Raw genomic sequence first — 16,882 nt, forward strand, 5'->3', positions numbered from 1 at the left:
AGACAGAGTGAGAGCTCGAATGAGGGCACTGGGAATTGGAGAATGCTGGGATCTTTTCCTAGAAAATGAAAGACAAGACTCCTTAGCACAAAAAAAGAGAGGCATAAGACTTTATAGGTCTTTTTAAATTTTGGAAATCATATGTACCATATTTAGATGTTGTGGCAACACTACTCATTATCTGGATTTGTTCCCAGGCCAGGAATTGACTTGCGCCAGAACTGTAACTAGAGCCATAGCAGTGACCGTGCGGATCCTTAACCCACTGAGCCATGAGGGAGCTGTAGGATTTCTTCTTTTTAATGGGACCCTAATTTTGTTTGAGTAGCAATATGTCTGGTTAAAATATTCAGATTCCTTTGCAGCTAAGCGTCTCCAAGTATCAGAGTATGGCTAATTGGCAAGTGTCACATAAGCTCAGAATTTCTGGGTAATGTACCGATTCTTTCCGTTTCTCTCCTATCTGCAGCTGTGGTAGCCAACCTGTGACCATGACCATGATAATATGCATGAGCACAAATCACAAGTGAAGGATGGTGGAGCAGAAAGACAGAAGGATCCTGAGACCCTGCTGATATCACCCAGTGCACCCGCCCTGGGCTGTTTACCTCCATGCTTCTTAGTCTGACAAAATTAACCTTCTGTTTGGTTAGACTATTATGGTTGGATTTCTTGTTCCTAACACAACACAATTCCTAACTGATATAAATATGGTGCACTGCTCATTTCTTGGGTGGCTAGAGCTGGCTTTGAACTGGGACCCAAAGCAAATCTTTCCACCTTGTCAAGGCACTGGTACAGGAAGTCCCCCTCCCCACCGACCCCGAAGCCTTTATTTTCAGAAGACCCAAGGGTGTTCAAAGTGCTAAGGAAAATACACTGCATGGATTCTTTGGAATGTCAGGAAAATTACAGGGGAGGACACTTGGGTCTTAAAGTCACACCTCTCTGGGAAAATAATAACTCTTCTGAGAAAAAACTTGTCACTTGTCATGAGTTTGAGTGCATGTATCTATTTCTAGACCATTCTATTCCATAGTCTATTTATCTATCTTTATGCCACTACCACCTATACTCTCTTAGTTTTTATAGGTTTGTAAAAATTCATGGTATCTGGAAGAGCTAGCCATTCACCTTTGTTTTAACTATTCTTGGCCCTGTGTGTGTGTGTATGCATATGATATATGTGTGTGTGTGTATATAAATAAAGGATATATATATATAAATATTTAAACATAAATTTTAGAATCAACTTGCCAAGTTCCATGAAAAAAAGATTTGTTGGAATTTTGACTGAGATCACACCAAATCTATTAAATTGGGGAGAAATGGCATGCATATTCCAATCTATGAAAATAGTTTGTCCCTCTACTTAAGTAGTTTTTGTTATCTCAAAAATTTTGTAGTTTTCTCACAAGAGTCTTGCCTATTTTCTGATAGAGTGTCCCTTAACATCTACTATTTGCGATACTATTATAAACATTTTTTAAAATTATTTATTTTCTAATTATTTGGCGGTGAGTATTTAGAAATACGATTGTATACATTAATTTTGTATCAAACTTACTAAATTCTAATTCTTGAAATTTCTCTGTAGATTCTTTCAGATGTTTCAGATACATACTTTTTTTTATTACTCAAATGAATTTATCAATCTGTAGTTGTATAATGATCATAACAATCTAATTTCACAGGATTTCCACCCCACAACCCAAGCACATCCCCCCACCTCTCCTCCCATTTTTGTTATCTACAAATAATGACACCCTTCTCTGACAAGTCTCTTCTATTTAATTTGTCTTACTACTCTGCTTACGACCTGTTATAATGCTAAACTAGAGAACTAGTATCAGAAATCTTTGTCTTTTTTTTTAACCTCAAATGTAATGTTTTCAATGTTTTTCCATTAAGTATGAGGTTTTCTGGTTGTTTTGCCCCCATAAACATTCAAAAGAGGTATGTATGTTTTGAAACATTATGGATGTTATCAGATTGGTTCCCGAAAAGCTGAAACTCACTTTTCTATCAGATTTTGGCCAGCAATCGGTGTTAAAATACTTGAAAATATTTGCCATTTTGTTGGGTGTATGATGCCTAATATTATTTAATTTGAATTTTCTCAATGGTTACTGAGTTTGATCTTTCCATATGCTGTTGACTATTTGAATTTGCCCTCTGGGAACGGTCTGTTTGTATCCTCTGCCTAGTTTTGTTTTCGTTGTTGTTGATTTCTTTCCTTCAATTTGAAAGAGATTTTTGCATAGTATAATTAACTCCCATATGTTCTCTGCATTGAAAGTGGTTTCCCACGCTTATTAATTGTTATTGACTTTGTTTTTTAGCTATAACATAGTTTTAAATATATACATAATAAAATAGTCATAACATAGTTTTAAATATATACATAATAAAATATCTAGTTTTTATTTTGTGGGTCTGTTTTCCCAGTCTTGTCTACATGTTGTCTCTTACATTTTCTTCTAGAACTAAAAAAAGTCTACATTTAAATATTTCGCCATCTGAATTTACTTCTATATATTATATGACAGCAGTCCAATTTTATTTTTTTCAGTTGGATAACTATTTGTATCACCACCAATTATTAAATAACTCACTCTTTCCCACTTAAATGAAATGCCATCTTCATCATATATTAGATTCTCACCTATATGCAATTGGATTTAAATTATGGGTTGTCTGTGCTGTTGCATTCTGATTTGTCTATTCTATGCCAATAATATATTTATTTTAAAAGAGCAGATTATGTTGTGTTCTTACAACTACTGAGGCATGTCCTCCCTCTCTTTCACTAATCTTATTTTTCATAATTTTCCTGGTTATTATTGGATACTTATCCATTATTATAAACTCTAAACTCTAAGATTATTTACTTAATATTCTTTCCTCTCCTCCTTCCTTTTGCCAAGAAAGAACTCCTGTTCAAATTACAATTAGAATTTCATGAAATTTATGTTAATTTAGGAGGATTCAGATTTTTATTATATTAACATTTTTTTCCATTTAAAGTCAAGGTTTGCCGTTCCATTTGTACATAGCTTAGCTTATATCCTTAAGATTTTTATATCTTCCTATATACCCTGTTTTTGTTTGTTTTGTTTTGGGCCACGGTGTTCAGCAGCTCAATGTGTTCAGCAGACCAAGGATTGCAACCGGGCCAAAGCAGTGAAAGTACTGAATCCTAACCACTAGACCACCAGGGAACTCCAACATACTGTTTTTTAAAATTTATTCTTAAGTGTTTTACAGTTGTTTCTGTATACAGTTATAATTTCTATTATATTATAATGTGTTATAGTTATTATTTCTATTGTGAATGGCATTTTTCTCTTGTATTCTTTTTTTTTGTCTTTTTTTTTTTTTAGGGGTGCACCCATGACATATGGAGGTTCCCTGGCTAGGGGTCGAATCAGAGCTGTAGCTGCCTGCCTACACCACAGCCACAGCAACATGGGATCCAAGCCACATCTGTGATCTACAACCACAGCTCATGGTGATGCTGGATATTTTCATATTCGTTAGGGTAACTTTTTTTCCTGGTAAATCCTTTATTCATTCATTTTACTTAGATCTCTCACTAAATCTGATAACTTAAGAGGTTCTCTTGGGTTTCCCACATCTGCTTCTTTTCCAATGTTTATATCAGTTATTTTGCTTTCTAATCTTATTTCAATTGCTAAAATTTCCAAGACAATATTAAATAAAAATGTCAGTGTTGACATAGCAATCTAATTTTTGATTTTAGTAGAAATGCTATAGTGTTTTATCATTTAGGATAGTATTCAGTTTTATTTTTTGATAATTATTTTTTGTTAAATATTTGTTATTTCCTTCTATCTTATTTTCATTTTTATAAAGGTTAAATGATAAATTTCATCAAATGACCTTAAAGCATCTGCTTTTTTCCTTCTCATCTGCTCATGTAACAGATTATATTAACAGTATTCCCAATATTCATTCACACTACACAAATTTTCAGGTTTTTACAAATTAGCTCTGCTTTTTTATACATGTATTATTTTGTTGACATGTTGCTGGATTTTATTTGTTAAGATTTTGCTTAGAGTTTATATATTTCTATATACAAATGAGATTAATTCAAAATTTAATTTTGTTTATTTATTTTTTGTCTTTTTAGGGCCGCACCTGTGGCATGCAGAAGTTCCCAGGCCAGGGGGCCAATCGGAGCTAGAGCCACTGGCCTATACCACAGCCACAACAATGCCAGATCCAAGCCATATATGCAACCTTCACTACAGCTCACCGCAACATCAGATCCCCGACCCACTGAGTGAGGCTAGGGATCCAGCCTCCATACTTGAGCCATGGTAGGAACTCTCAACATTTTTTTTTTTTTTTTGTCTTTTTTTGCTATTTCTTTGGGCCGCTCCCGCGGCATATGGAGGTTCCCAGACTAGGGGTCTAATCAGAGCTGTAGCCACCGGCCTACGCCAAAGCCACAGCAACGCGGGATCCGAGTCGCGTCTGCAACCTACACCACAGCTCACGGCAACACCAGATCCTTAACCCACTGAGCAAGGGCAGGGACCGAACCCGCAACCTCATGGTTCCTAGTCGGATTCGTTAAGCACTGCGCCACGACGGGAACTCCGGAAATCTCAACATTTTACTTTTTGTAATGATTTTCTGGATTTGGTTTTAAATTTATGCTATCTTCATAAAATAAATTGGAGGGGGCTTCATCTTTTTTCAAGGACTGGACTATTCTAGATAACACTAGAACAATTTCTTCCTAAGGGGTTAGATAAAGCTTAGCTGTGAAGCCATCTGGTTCTGGTATTTTTGTCCAGTGGCAGATTCTAATTACTTTTCAACATCTGTTATGGTAACTGGTTTATTCAAACCTTCTTATTATTGAATTTTCTAATTTTAATTTTTTCTAGAAAATGATTAATTTCTTCTAGATTTTAAAATGCCATGGAGTTGCAGAGTATTCTTTTATAATTGTTTAATTTCTCCTTTATCTATGGTTTTAGACATGTTTAGTCATCCCTTTCAAAAAACTAGTTTTTTAATTTATCTGGTTTTTGTCTTTCTTTTCTTTTCTTTTTCTTTCTTTCTTTTTTTTTTTTAAATGGCCACGCCCATGGCATACAGAGGTTCCTGGGTCAGGGACTGAATCCAAGCTGCAGCTGAGATTAACCCACTGTACCACAGTGGAAACTCCTGCTTTTTTTCTTTATAAAATTATTTTTTCTAGTTTCTGTTAACTTATTTTGTTGTAATTTGGAAACCTGAAGATCCAATAACCTATTAATAAAAATAATTTTTTTGGGGGTAAAATCCACTAAAGTTGACTTTTACTGTTTACAATAGGACTCATGGTTCTAGAATTTCTAAGCAAGATGAAAGGAATAACCCATGAAAAAGGCTCCAGAAGAGAAGTGGGAAAAAAATCTACTGGTATAGGAATATGTCAAGGAGAGGAAAGTTAAGAAATTACTCTTCATCCTGTGGGGCAGTGTTTCTCTTCCTTTTTTTTTTCTTTTATTTTTTCATTGTTGCCCCAAGGGAGGAAATTAAATTATTTAAAGTTTAATATTAAATCGAGTATCTCCTTAGCAAGAGAAATTAAATACTAAGGAATAAGACGTTGTCAGATAGGATTGAGCTTTGGAGGACCACAAAGCATTGTAAAATCTAAGGTTTTTTTAACCCATTCCTCTGCCCTTCCCCACAAATTAATTCTTGTCCTTTTGGGGGTGATATCACCCCTGTTGGGAATGCATGCTTTGGAGTATAGAACATAAGAGAATCTTACCTCATAGTGAGTATTTTAGATACTTGAAAAAGGAAACAGTACCTAAGGTTCTGGAACAAAATGAAGATTCACAGGCACTGGCAGGTTTGAGATATCCTCTTATAGACCCAAGAAAGAGAGACACTGTCTGGTGTTTGCTTATAGTTCTGGGGGCAATTGAATGTAGACCTGAGACAGTTCAATAGGAGCCTTCTATCCAGGAGAGGGGACAGGAAGTACATTTGCTGGCCGAGGAGGAATGCAACTCTGCTGGTCTTGGGCACGGCTGCCTTTGGATCACCCCTTGCTGGCCCCAGCTTGGTCTATACAGCAAGAGGCTGACTCTCACGTGGCACTTCTCAGGCTGTCATACCAGCTGTCCTCCAGCCCGATGGATTTGTCCAGGCAGGAGGTACTAGAGGGAGACTGGAAGACGGGAAGAAGGAAAAAGCCCAGGCATTTCTTCTCCCCTCTCTCTGCCATGGCTGTCTGTTTACTGCGGCTCCAGCTCCTGCTGAATGCTGTCCTGTTTCCCGTGGGCTGTCCCAGCCTAAGGGCTCTGGCAGTGACCTCCCCTTTGTTCCTCCAGCCAACTCAGGGTTGAGGGTTTCCATCTCTAGTCTCTCAGTGGCTTCACCATTCCCTACTGTCTTCTCAGCTCTTCCACCACCTGGTGACCAATTCCCTGCACTAAATATCCTCTGTTTTTACCTAATTAGACCCTGAGTAATGGAGCAACTAATTTAAAAATCTTTAAATTTAGGAGAAAATGAAAGAAGAGAGAAGAGTGATAAAATTGTAGAAGTCTATTTCAGAATGATTACTCAGAGGGAGGGTACAGACTAGAGGTTATACTCGGAAAGCAAAAACAAGCATATCCACAGTAATTTGCTTATACTTTAGTATGACATCATAATGCATATTATCGGTTTATACATTCGATAATGTTAGTGGGCAATGAGGGTAATAAGCACATAGTCTTATTCAAATCTTGTCTATCAAGTACTCATCCCAATATCTAGCATCTACTAGGTGCTCAATAAATGTGCACAGAACAAATGGAAGGTAATGTGGAGACAAGGCTATTAAATTATTTTTAAACCTCGTTCTATTTCTGAGAGTCCCTAGCTTGGAATCCACAGACTACCATGGGGTCTACGGGGAGATTTCAGGGGGCCCACAAACTAGGGCGTGAAAAAATCTTTATTTTTACCAACCTCTAAGGAAAAATTTAATATTTCCTCAGTTATGAGTGTGGTAGTTTTTTTTTGAATACATATCACTAACAGCAATCACAGAATTTTCATATCACACTACAGTTGTCACAGATATCTCAGAACACTGTTTATACCCACAATCATTTAAAAATTTAAATACTTTTTAGACCTGCCACTAGATATTGCTATTTAATGTAAGTTGTCAGATTACTGTATAATTGTTTTAAAAAACATTTTGATAACTATATTTCAATATGACTGGTTTCCTTTTTCATCTCCCTCTGTTTTAAATTTAAAAACACTATTCTGAGAAGGGTCCAAAAGTTTCATGATACTACCAAAGAGATAGTCTCAAAAAAGGTTAGGAAGCTGAGAGTGTTCTTTGCAGAAGTTTATAACCTTGGACTGCGGTGTCAAACCTAGTTTCAAATCCAAACTGTGCTGCTTAACAAGTTGTGTCCACTTGGGCTACGTACAGATTCTTCATTTGCTAAGTGGGGATGGATAATAACAAGTAACTAACTTCTAGGAATGTTGCAAGGGTCAACATGTCAAGTTTATACCCAATACCTGGCATAGTTAGTGTTCAACTATACAGGCACATGAACTAGATGTCACACAAGATAAAAAGCAGAGTGTCTGGCAAACAATGGCTTGTCAAGTTGGGGTCTTAACTTGAAGACTGTAAGAGAAGGACTTATGTGATGAATAAGTTGACAAAATAGGCCAGGTCTGCCGGGCAAGTTAAAACAACAGGGTTTAATGTCTCTGATATTTGTCGTCACCTCTACTGGGAACACATTAATGAACACAATTAATTATAACACGGAATTTGCTTCATTGTAAGGAAGTATTCTTTAGGGGTCCTTTTCACAATCTAAAAATAACAAAGGCACTTTAAGCTTCGTGTAATTATAGTCCCAACACCCACAGTCGATCAGTTATCTTCTTAAACCATGAGTCTGCCAGGTGACCTCAGTTGGGGGGTGATTCACTAGAAATAAACTGGCAGAGCAAAACGTGGAGCAACTGAGTGATAAAAGGAAAACCGGTAACAAATCCAGAAAGCTGAGTGATGAATTAGAAAACTCTCAGACTCTGCAGGAGGCCATTTCAGGGCCATGCTATGATGCCCCAGGATAGGTTCAACCTTTCCAACAGCTGAGAGTGTTCTTGGACACGCAGGGGGTGGTGGGAGGGATGGATCCACCATCCAGAGACAGGATGTTCCTATTTTATCAACCGTTTCACTGTAGCCTCGTCTGCCCTGAGAAGGCGTAATTTCTCTTCTATCCTTCCTTACAGGTTCATGTGCTAGACAGTTTTACTTAGTCTTCACAGCATTCTAGATATAGGTATTATTACCTCTATCCTCCGCTTCGACAGGTGAGAAAGTAAAATCTTAGAGAAGATGATTAACCTATCTGAAGTCACACAAATTGCAACAGAGAGTACTAGGATTCAAAATTTCAAAATGCATAGAACTGCTACATGATCCCGCAAGTCCACTCCTGGGTATATGTTTGGAAAAAACAAAAACAGTAATTTCAAAAGATACTTGCACTCCAATATTCATAGCAGCACTCTTTATAACAGGATATGGAAGAAACCCAAACGCCCGTCAACAGACAGACTGGCAATGAAAATGTGGCATATGTAAAACAGAATACTACTCAACCACAAAAAGAATGAAATTCTACCATTTGCAGCAACATGGATGGACCTGGAGGATATCAGGCTTAGGGAAATAAGTCAGATAAAGACAAATACTGTATGACATTACTTAATATGAGGAATCTAAAAAATAATACAAATGAGAGTTCCTGTTGTGGCTCAGCAGTAACAAACCAGACTAGCATCAGTGAGGATGCGGGTTTGATCCCTGGCCTTTCACAGTGGGTTAAGGATCCGGCATTGCCATGAGCTGTGGTGTAGGTCAGAGATTCGGCTCAGATCTGGCATCGCTGTGGCTGTGGTGTAGGCTAGCAGTTGTAGCTCTGATGTCAAATTGACTCCTAGCCTGGGAATTTCCATATGCCACAGGTGTGGCCCTAAAAAAAGCCAAAAAAATACAATTGAGTGTATATGCACAACAGAAACAGACTCAGACATAGAAAATAAACTAGCGGTTACCAAAGGGAATGGGGAAGAGGGAGGGGCAAGTTCGGGGTATGGGATTAAGAGATACAAGCTATATATAAAATGGATAAGCATGAGATCCTGCTGTATAGCACTGGGAACTAAGTCTAGTCACTTATGCTGGAGCATGAAAATGTGAGAAAAAGAATGTATACATGTATGTGTAACTGGGTCACCATGCTGTACGGTAGGAAAAAAAATAATGTATTGGAAATAAAATAAAATAGATAAGCAACAAGGACACATTGTATAGCACACAGAATTACAGCCATTATCTTGAAATAACTTAATGGGGTATAACCTGTAAAAATACTGAATTACTATGCCATACACCTGAAACTAATACTGTAAATCAACTATATTTCAATAAAAACTTAAAATATGAGAAGTTGGAAGGAACTGTAGAGTGCATACTTGTATTTTCAAAGTCTGCCTAACTCCTAGGACTTCTATCCTAGGACCTTTTATTACCTGACCAGAAATTACCAGATTTACTAGCAAAGGAATTTAGCCAGGACAAAATAAACATGACTCAAAAAGATACATGTACCCCAATGTCCACCGGAGCACTATATACAATAGCCAAGACATGGAATCAACCTAAATGTCCATTGACAGAGGAATGGAAAAAGAAGATGTGGTATATATATATATATAATGGAATATTACTCAGCCATTAAAAAGAGTGAAATAATGGCATTTGCAGCAAAATGAATGGACCTAGAAATTATTATCATACTAAGTGAAGTCAGTCTGACAGTGAGACACAAACATCATATGATATCACTTACATGTGGTATCTAAAACAAAGGATACAAATGAACTTATTTGTAGAAGAGGGATAGATGCACAGATTTTGAAAACTTATCGTTACCAAAAGGACAGGTTGGGGTGAGGGAGGGGTGGAATGGAGGTTTAAGATGGAAACATTCTAAAATTAGGTTGTGGTGATGATTGTACAATTATAAATACAATAAAATTCATTGAATTACAATAAAAAAGAAATTATTGTGATTATAGACCCCTGGACAAAATCTCATCTTCAAAGTTAATCATCTTTACCCAAATGAAAGGAGTATATATATATATATATATATATTTTAATGGCTACACCACAGCATATGGAAATTCCTGGGCCACCTGTGCTGCATCTTTAACCCACTGAAATAGGCCAAGAATAGAACCCACATCTTCAGGGACACTATGTTGGGTTCTTAATCCATGGAGCCACAACAAGAACTCTTTTTTTTTTTTTTTTTTTTGGTGAGCCTGTGGCATGGCGAAGTTCCTGGGCCAGGGAATGAACCTGCACCACAGCAAAGACCCAAGCTGCTACAATGACGATGCAGGATCCTTAACCAGCTGTACCACAAAAGAACTTGGAGCATACCTTCTTTTAAGCTTTCTAAGCTTTCAGTATTTTTTAGGTTCCTTTGGGCTAGTAAATTTGGCCAGAGTAACACAGAAGTCAAGTTCTGACTGGCATTAGGGCTTCTGTCCCTTTGTGCCTCCAGGATGACCTAAGGAACCAGGCAGTCTTGTTGGAAGGGGCAGTGACAGAGGATGAAGTTCTGCTGTTGACTCCTGGGTCTCCCTTCCTTCTGCAGAGCTGCACGAGGACCAGTGATAGGGAAAGTCAGGTTCAGTACACAGTTGTCATTCTGTGAAGCAGAGAGAAAGACACACACACCACAGTGGTATCTGATCTGTTCTGTCCATCTCTGGAACTAACCATCTGCCATATTCACAAAATCACCAAACTTCAAAGCTAGAAGCGATCACAGAGATAATCCAGTTAAATTTCCTCATTTTACCCCTGAGGAAACAGACCCAATAAATCTTCCAACAGTCATACAGCTGGCTAAGGGCACAGCTTAGAATCCATCATTCTTCTTCTTCTTTTTTTTTTGTCTTTTTGCCATTTCTAGGGCCGCTCCCACAGCACATGGAGGTTCCCAGGCTAGGGGTCGAATCGGAGCTGTAGCCAGAGCCACAGCAACTCGGGATCTCAGCCGCGTCTGCACCTACACCACAGCTCACGGCAACACCAGATCATTAACCCACTGAGCAAGGCCAGGGATCGAACCTGCAACCTCATGGTTCCTAGTCGGATTCGTTAACCACTGTGCCACGACGGGAACTCCCGAATCCATCATTCTTTCCACTCCTCCGCTATTTGAGCCCCATCTGCTGTCATGCGCCATTACTCTAGAGTGCACCCACGTTGCCAGGCACTATTCAAGAGGCCAGAACTGAATTACCTGACTCTGCCCTCAAGGGTGTTACGATCCAGAGAAAACTACGACAGGCTCGCTTATTGAACAACGTCTGGTGCTCCACAGGCATTATCTCTAGTCTGCCCAACATTTTAGGTTAAGCACGAGTACAGGTTCAGAAAGGCCAGTGGGCACAAAGGTGCCTGAAGTTCCTTTACTGGGTAGGACTGGGATTTGAACTCATGTCTGTTTGACTCGAAATCCCACACTTATTCTACTGTGTAACCCTCTCTCCCTAACATTAGCAAATGTGTAGTCAAGGTATGTATATTATTCTTCTTCTATATTGATGCAAGTATCTGGATGTATCTAGAGATTAAGGAATTTAAGTATTAATACTCTGGTATCATTATCACAGGAGACGAGACCAGGGAAAAGATGAGTTAAATAAAGAAGACGGAACTGACTTGCTAAAGAAGATTCTAAAAAGCTGAGCAACATATACAGTATGTTAAAAGGTTAAACAAATACTTAAATAATGAAGGAAAGTCAACAAAGCAATGATGAAGGCATAAAGGGGGAACCCGAAGTAAGGGGTCGAAACACCGAGTTGCATTTTTGCCAAATAGTTCTTAGGACAAGTATGCCGATCTCGCCTTCTATGCAGCTTGATGGTTAACACTAGAAAACAGCAGTAGCATAGAGACAATATATAAAAGCTGTTCGAGTTTCATCCGCCCCATTCAATGGGTTTTGTCTACAAATAAGATCTCTATTGCCTACAGATGGTACACAGAGAGGTTCACTGAAGAACTTTCATCAGACACTGTCTTAAACCATGAAGTAAACTTTAGCTGGTACAGGAGAATATAGCTCTCTCTTTGAGATAAGGCTCAGCTTTCAAAATGTACACTCACACGGCATTATTTGCCTTAACTTTGAATAAGGTGAGGACAGCAACCTCAGCTTCCTGGGAGTCCAAATCCCTACGGTCTTCCATCTCCGTATATTAAGAGAAAGGAGGAAACTGAATTCTCCTCAGGGTACTGCAGCCCCGAGGGGAAGTGTTGTGATTCTTCAGAGGGGCGACTAAATAACACGTCAGTGAAGCCCAGGGAGCTGCCAGCGAAAGGATGGATGTTTCCTCTCTAATAAAACGGAAGGTCATCACATCTTCCTTGCCAAGTATTTACTTGAATCTCCATTTCAACGCTAAGGAATCGATCACTCCCCGGGGGGGGGGGGGAGAATTAAGGTAAATTTAAACCACCTTATAAAATAAAACACCACAAAACAGCTCATGGAAGAATGGCTGGGTCATCCTCTAAAACTTGTGAATTTAGTCGCTTTTTTTTTTTTCCTCTTTTTTAGGGCCGGTCCTGCAGCATATGGAGGTTCCCAGGCTAGGGGTCCAATCGGAGCTGTAGCTGCCAGCCTACACCACAGCCACAGCAACGTGGGATCCTTAACCTGCTAAGCAAGGCCAGGGATCGAACCCGCAACCTCATGGTTCCCAGTTGAATTTGTTAACCACTGCGCCATAACGGGAACTCCTGAATTTAGTCTTTTGATGATCACTTCTGGCCAGCAAATCTACCCACTGTCCCAGCTTGATGTGTGAACCTGGCAGAGGCAACACAAAGAGGGCTGAAGAAAAAACAGCAGAACTAAATAAAATGGCACCTGTCAAAACACCAATTTGTATGAACTGGCAAAAAACATCTATAATACAGGGCCTGTCAAGGAACATCTAAATAACACTGCTTTTCTCAGCGACTTCTGTGCTTAGGTTTACACTTAACATACACATATGTCTGGGAACTCAGAAGAGATGAGGGTTGAGTTAGAGCTGCCATGGATGTTTCCCACATTTGTGCTCCAGTGCGTGACACACTGATACACACTTATCATAAGGGCTGCCTTCGTGTCATACCAGTTAGGACAGAAGAGAGAGGTGTGCCTCCCGCTTTGCAGGCTGCCGATAATTACGAGTTTGCCTCAAAAGCAAAGGAAGATGATGCCACTGACCTCATTTAGAAGCACAACACAACCTCAAAGGCTCTGAGCATGAAAAGCGTGCCACGTGGTGGGAGAGGATTTCTGTACAGACAATTATCAAAGACATTACTGGAACATCTCTATTACCAAATCCATGTGAGGTCCTCTGAAAAAAGAACACCACCGAGCGTGGCCTCCAGGAATGCTGGTGATAATCTGTGACTTGCAGACCTCCCTTAGCCAAAAAGACCCTAAAGTGTAGACGAATACTGGCCCAGTGCTCTTGCCAGATACAGGACACAACGGGATCAAACTGAGATGATATGGGAGTCAGCACATCCGCCCTCTCAAGAGAAGCTGCTGTGGGAAGAGAAGCAAATCCCGGAAATCTCACTGACCGAAGTTTCCAGATTTGTAGGGCTGAGGGGAAGCGGCCGTGCGGATTTGGGAAAACATCACCCAGTCCCTACCGTTCTCCCACGCTCTCCACGAGGAGTTCTGTTTAAATAAACGGGAGGGTTCCACCTCAGGTGGACATCATTCTCTGTGACGGCCCTTCCAGCTCTCTCCCTTTGAAAAACTTTCAATAAGGGCTAATCCCACCGCAGGGGTCAAGAGATCTTCCTGCTGATAACCCTTGGATTTCTCTCCTTCGTTTTTATTCTCTTAACATCCCTTTGGTTTGCTTCGACCATTCCAAATATCCCCCCTTCTTAGGTTAGGGGTTTGATAACATAGTAAAAGAAAAGAATTATTGAACTGCTCGAATTATCACTGAGAGAATGTAGACAAATCCGTAACACACACACACACACACACACACACGTTCCCTGCCACGTCCAAGCAGCAGTTTCTATCTGTTGGGTCTGCCAGGATTGTCACCACCCTCCATCCTCTCAACTGCTGAACGCAGCAAAAACCCGCTCACATGTTTTCTCAGGGAGGCTCCCCAGCTCTGGGACTACTGTGCCACTCCTAGCTTCTTGGCTGCGTGCATTCCTGAACATGACAGCCTTTTCCCACAGAATAAACACAGGGCATGGAAAGGTCTAAGACGTGTTTTATGAGGGGAGCCCGCACCCAGAAATGAACTGCCTTTTAGGGAGCCATTTCCAGGAAAGTAACACGTGCTGCTAAATTAGCTCAAAGAACTTAGGTGGGACTCAAACAGGCTGGCTGGCTGAACTTGATATATCATCTTTTGAGGAAGGCTTTTCTTTCTAGAACCTCAATTTCATGCTTTGGTTTTGATGAAACACAAATGTGCAGGAGAGGTGCCTGGTAAAACAGCCCACCTGGAAAAACAGCGAGCCCAGAAGCAGAAGTGGGGAGCTGCTGCCTCCCAGGGGAATGATGTCTCCCTGCTCCAGCCCTCTGCACCCACTGATTTTTATTTTTTAAGTACCATAAAGATGCTTCTGTTTACACCAGACACTTGAGTTGCAGACATGTGGACCTTAGAGCAGGAAGTGCCCTTAAATATCCACGTGTCCAGTCGTTAGCATCGGAGGCATTTCTTAAATTGGTGAGGTGTCACTAGAAAAGCAGATAGCGCTGTTCTAGCTGAAACGGGGAGAGTTGGCCTCTCCTGACCTCCAGCGAGCCTCACAAAGCCTCTGCGGAACTCTCTTGCTCAGGGTCTCATCTGGTGGTTTTCCAGCCATGGCTCTGGCTCGCAGAGGCGTTTTTGTTTGGTTCTCCCAATGCCGAAAACAGTGTTGTGTTCATGTCTAACACTTAGAATCAACAGATTTTTGCATAAAAGCATGAAGGCCAGGCTCCTCTTCAAAACTCCAAAGCTGAAGAGAGACAATGCCTGCAATCCCTCTGCGCGGGGTGAATGGAAGCAAGGTTGCTGCTCACGAAGGCACCCCCCGCCCCCGCCACCTCCCTGGGGCTTGTGCCTTCCATGAGCACAGATCTGGCCAATTTCATAACTGAGTCAACAACAACCACCTGGCTGGGACTGGTGATGGCAGGAGAACCTGGGTTTCCTAAGTTCAAGTTCGTCAGTGTTCCTTCTAGTAGCACTGGCATTTCTCAAACTGGGGGTCCACGGAACCGGTCTTCGGGATCCACGAGAATATTTTCCCTCAAAAACCTGTCTGAACTTGACTGACATTTGAGAAATTCCCTGCTACACTTGGTTACCAGTCGAGTGTCCGAAGTTGCACAGCCATACCCGTTTTTGGTTGTTTCTGTCTTGTTATCTGCCTTAGGAAAGGAGGGCTCTGTTATGGCATACCTCACTAGTGTGCAATTCGGGGTATACTGTCAGCCAGATATATCCCCTGAACCAGAACAGCTAGACACGGGAAATACCTTTTTTTTTTTTTTTTTTGTCTTTTTGCCTTTTCTAGGGCTGCTCCCATGGCACAGGGAGGTTCCCAAGCTAGGGGTCCAATCGGAGCTATAGCCACCGGCCTACACCACAGGCACAGCAACCGGGATCCAACCCGCATCTGCAACCTATACCACAGCTCATGGCAATGCCGGATCCTTAACCCACTGAGCGAGGCCAGGGATCGAACCCGCAACCTCATGGTTCCTAGTCAGATTCGTTAACTACTGAGCCACAACGGGAACTTCAGAAAAGACCTTTTAAGTGGCAAGGAGTTCTGATTGCTCCAAATCAGCCTCACAAAGGGATCTACAGTTAAAGGTTCAGAAGGAAAGGGTTGCAGGAGAGCCCATGAGGATGGCACAGCCTTCTTACCTCAGTAAAGACTCCAGAAGCATCTTAATCCTCACTTTTGAACAATGATTTCAATACACTAACTACACTGGGAAGTAGTTCAGCGCAGTGGTAAATGAGGAGGCTTGGCTTCCAAGGGGCCTGGGTTCAAATCTCAAGGCCAACATTTACCACAGGTACTATGTTTTGACAAGATACTTAAGCTCTGTGCCTCAGTATAATCATCTGTAAAATGGTAATATTGTTTATCCTGGTGAGGTTATTGTGAGACTCCAACGAGATAAGCACTTAAAACTCAGGGTCTAGCCCATAAAAAACACTGAGAAATGTTTGCTATTCCTAACGCATAGGTTTATAGTTAAATGAGGTTTAACCACTCTCATTTCCTTCCACTTCTTCTGTGTAACCAGGCTGTGAGACACACAGGAGGAACTGTATCCCCTTTAACAGACAGGGAACCTGAAGAGCTTAAGTAGGTCATCCGTGGTCCTGCAGGTAGTAAGGGAACAAGCTAGCACATGAGTCCAGGTTTTCTGCCTCAAGATCCTATGTCAATTTTACTACCCACAATGCCTCTGGGATCCTCTAAGCAGTAGGAATAATTTTCAAGGACTATTCTGATGGCTAGCTGTCAACACATGCTCATACATGGTGGGGACAAATCACTTAAACATTAGCATTTCCAACGGAAGTAGCAGAAGCAGGAGGAAAAACAGAATGTACACAGAGAAATAAAAAGCTACAGCAAATGAGGACATTTTTCACTTGAAATGAAAAATACCCTGGAAGGAGATGATGTCCAAAGGATGGGCACGTCTTAGGGGGGAGCAGCGGCTTC

The 16,882-nt window shown here is 40.6% G+C and overlaps 1 protein-coding gene across 2 annotated transcripts in view; it reads right to left on the reverse strand.

Moving 5' to 3' along the window:
- The window catches only part of LOC110261786 (uncharacterized), a 321,102-nt gene that overhangs the window by 24,037 nt on the left and 280,183 nt on the right, over positions 1–16,882 (reverse strand). The window contains exon 13 of one of the 2 annotated variants that reach the window (XR_002346325.2): positions 10,530–10,796. The exons of the other annotated variant lie outside the window; for it this stretch is intronic. The gene's annotated coding sequence lies outside the window, so the exon portion shown is untranslated. Of the gene's footprint in view, positions 1–10,529; positions 10,797–16,882 lie in introns of those variants that run through there. 2 annotated transcript variants of the gene reach the window in all.

Source organism: Sus scrofa, chromosome 7 (assembly GCF_054392235.1).
Source record: "Sus scrofa isolate SSC_HxYL_T2T_F1_AM1 chromosome 7, Sscrofa_HxYL_maternal_Yorkshire_Landrace_v2.0, whole genome shotgun sequence".
Taxonomy (NCBI): domain Eukaryota; kingdom Metazoa; phylum Chordata; class Mammalia; order Artiodactyla; family Suidae; genus Sus; species Sus scrofa.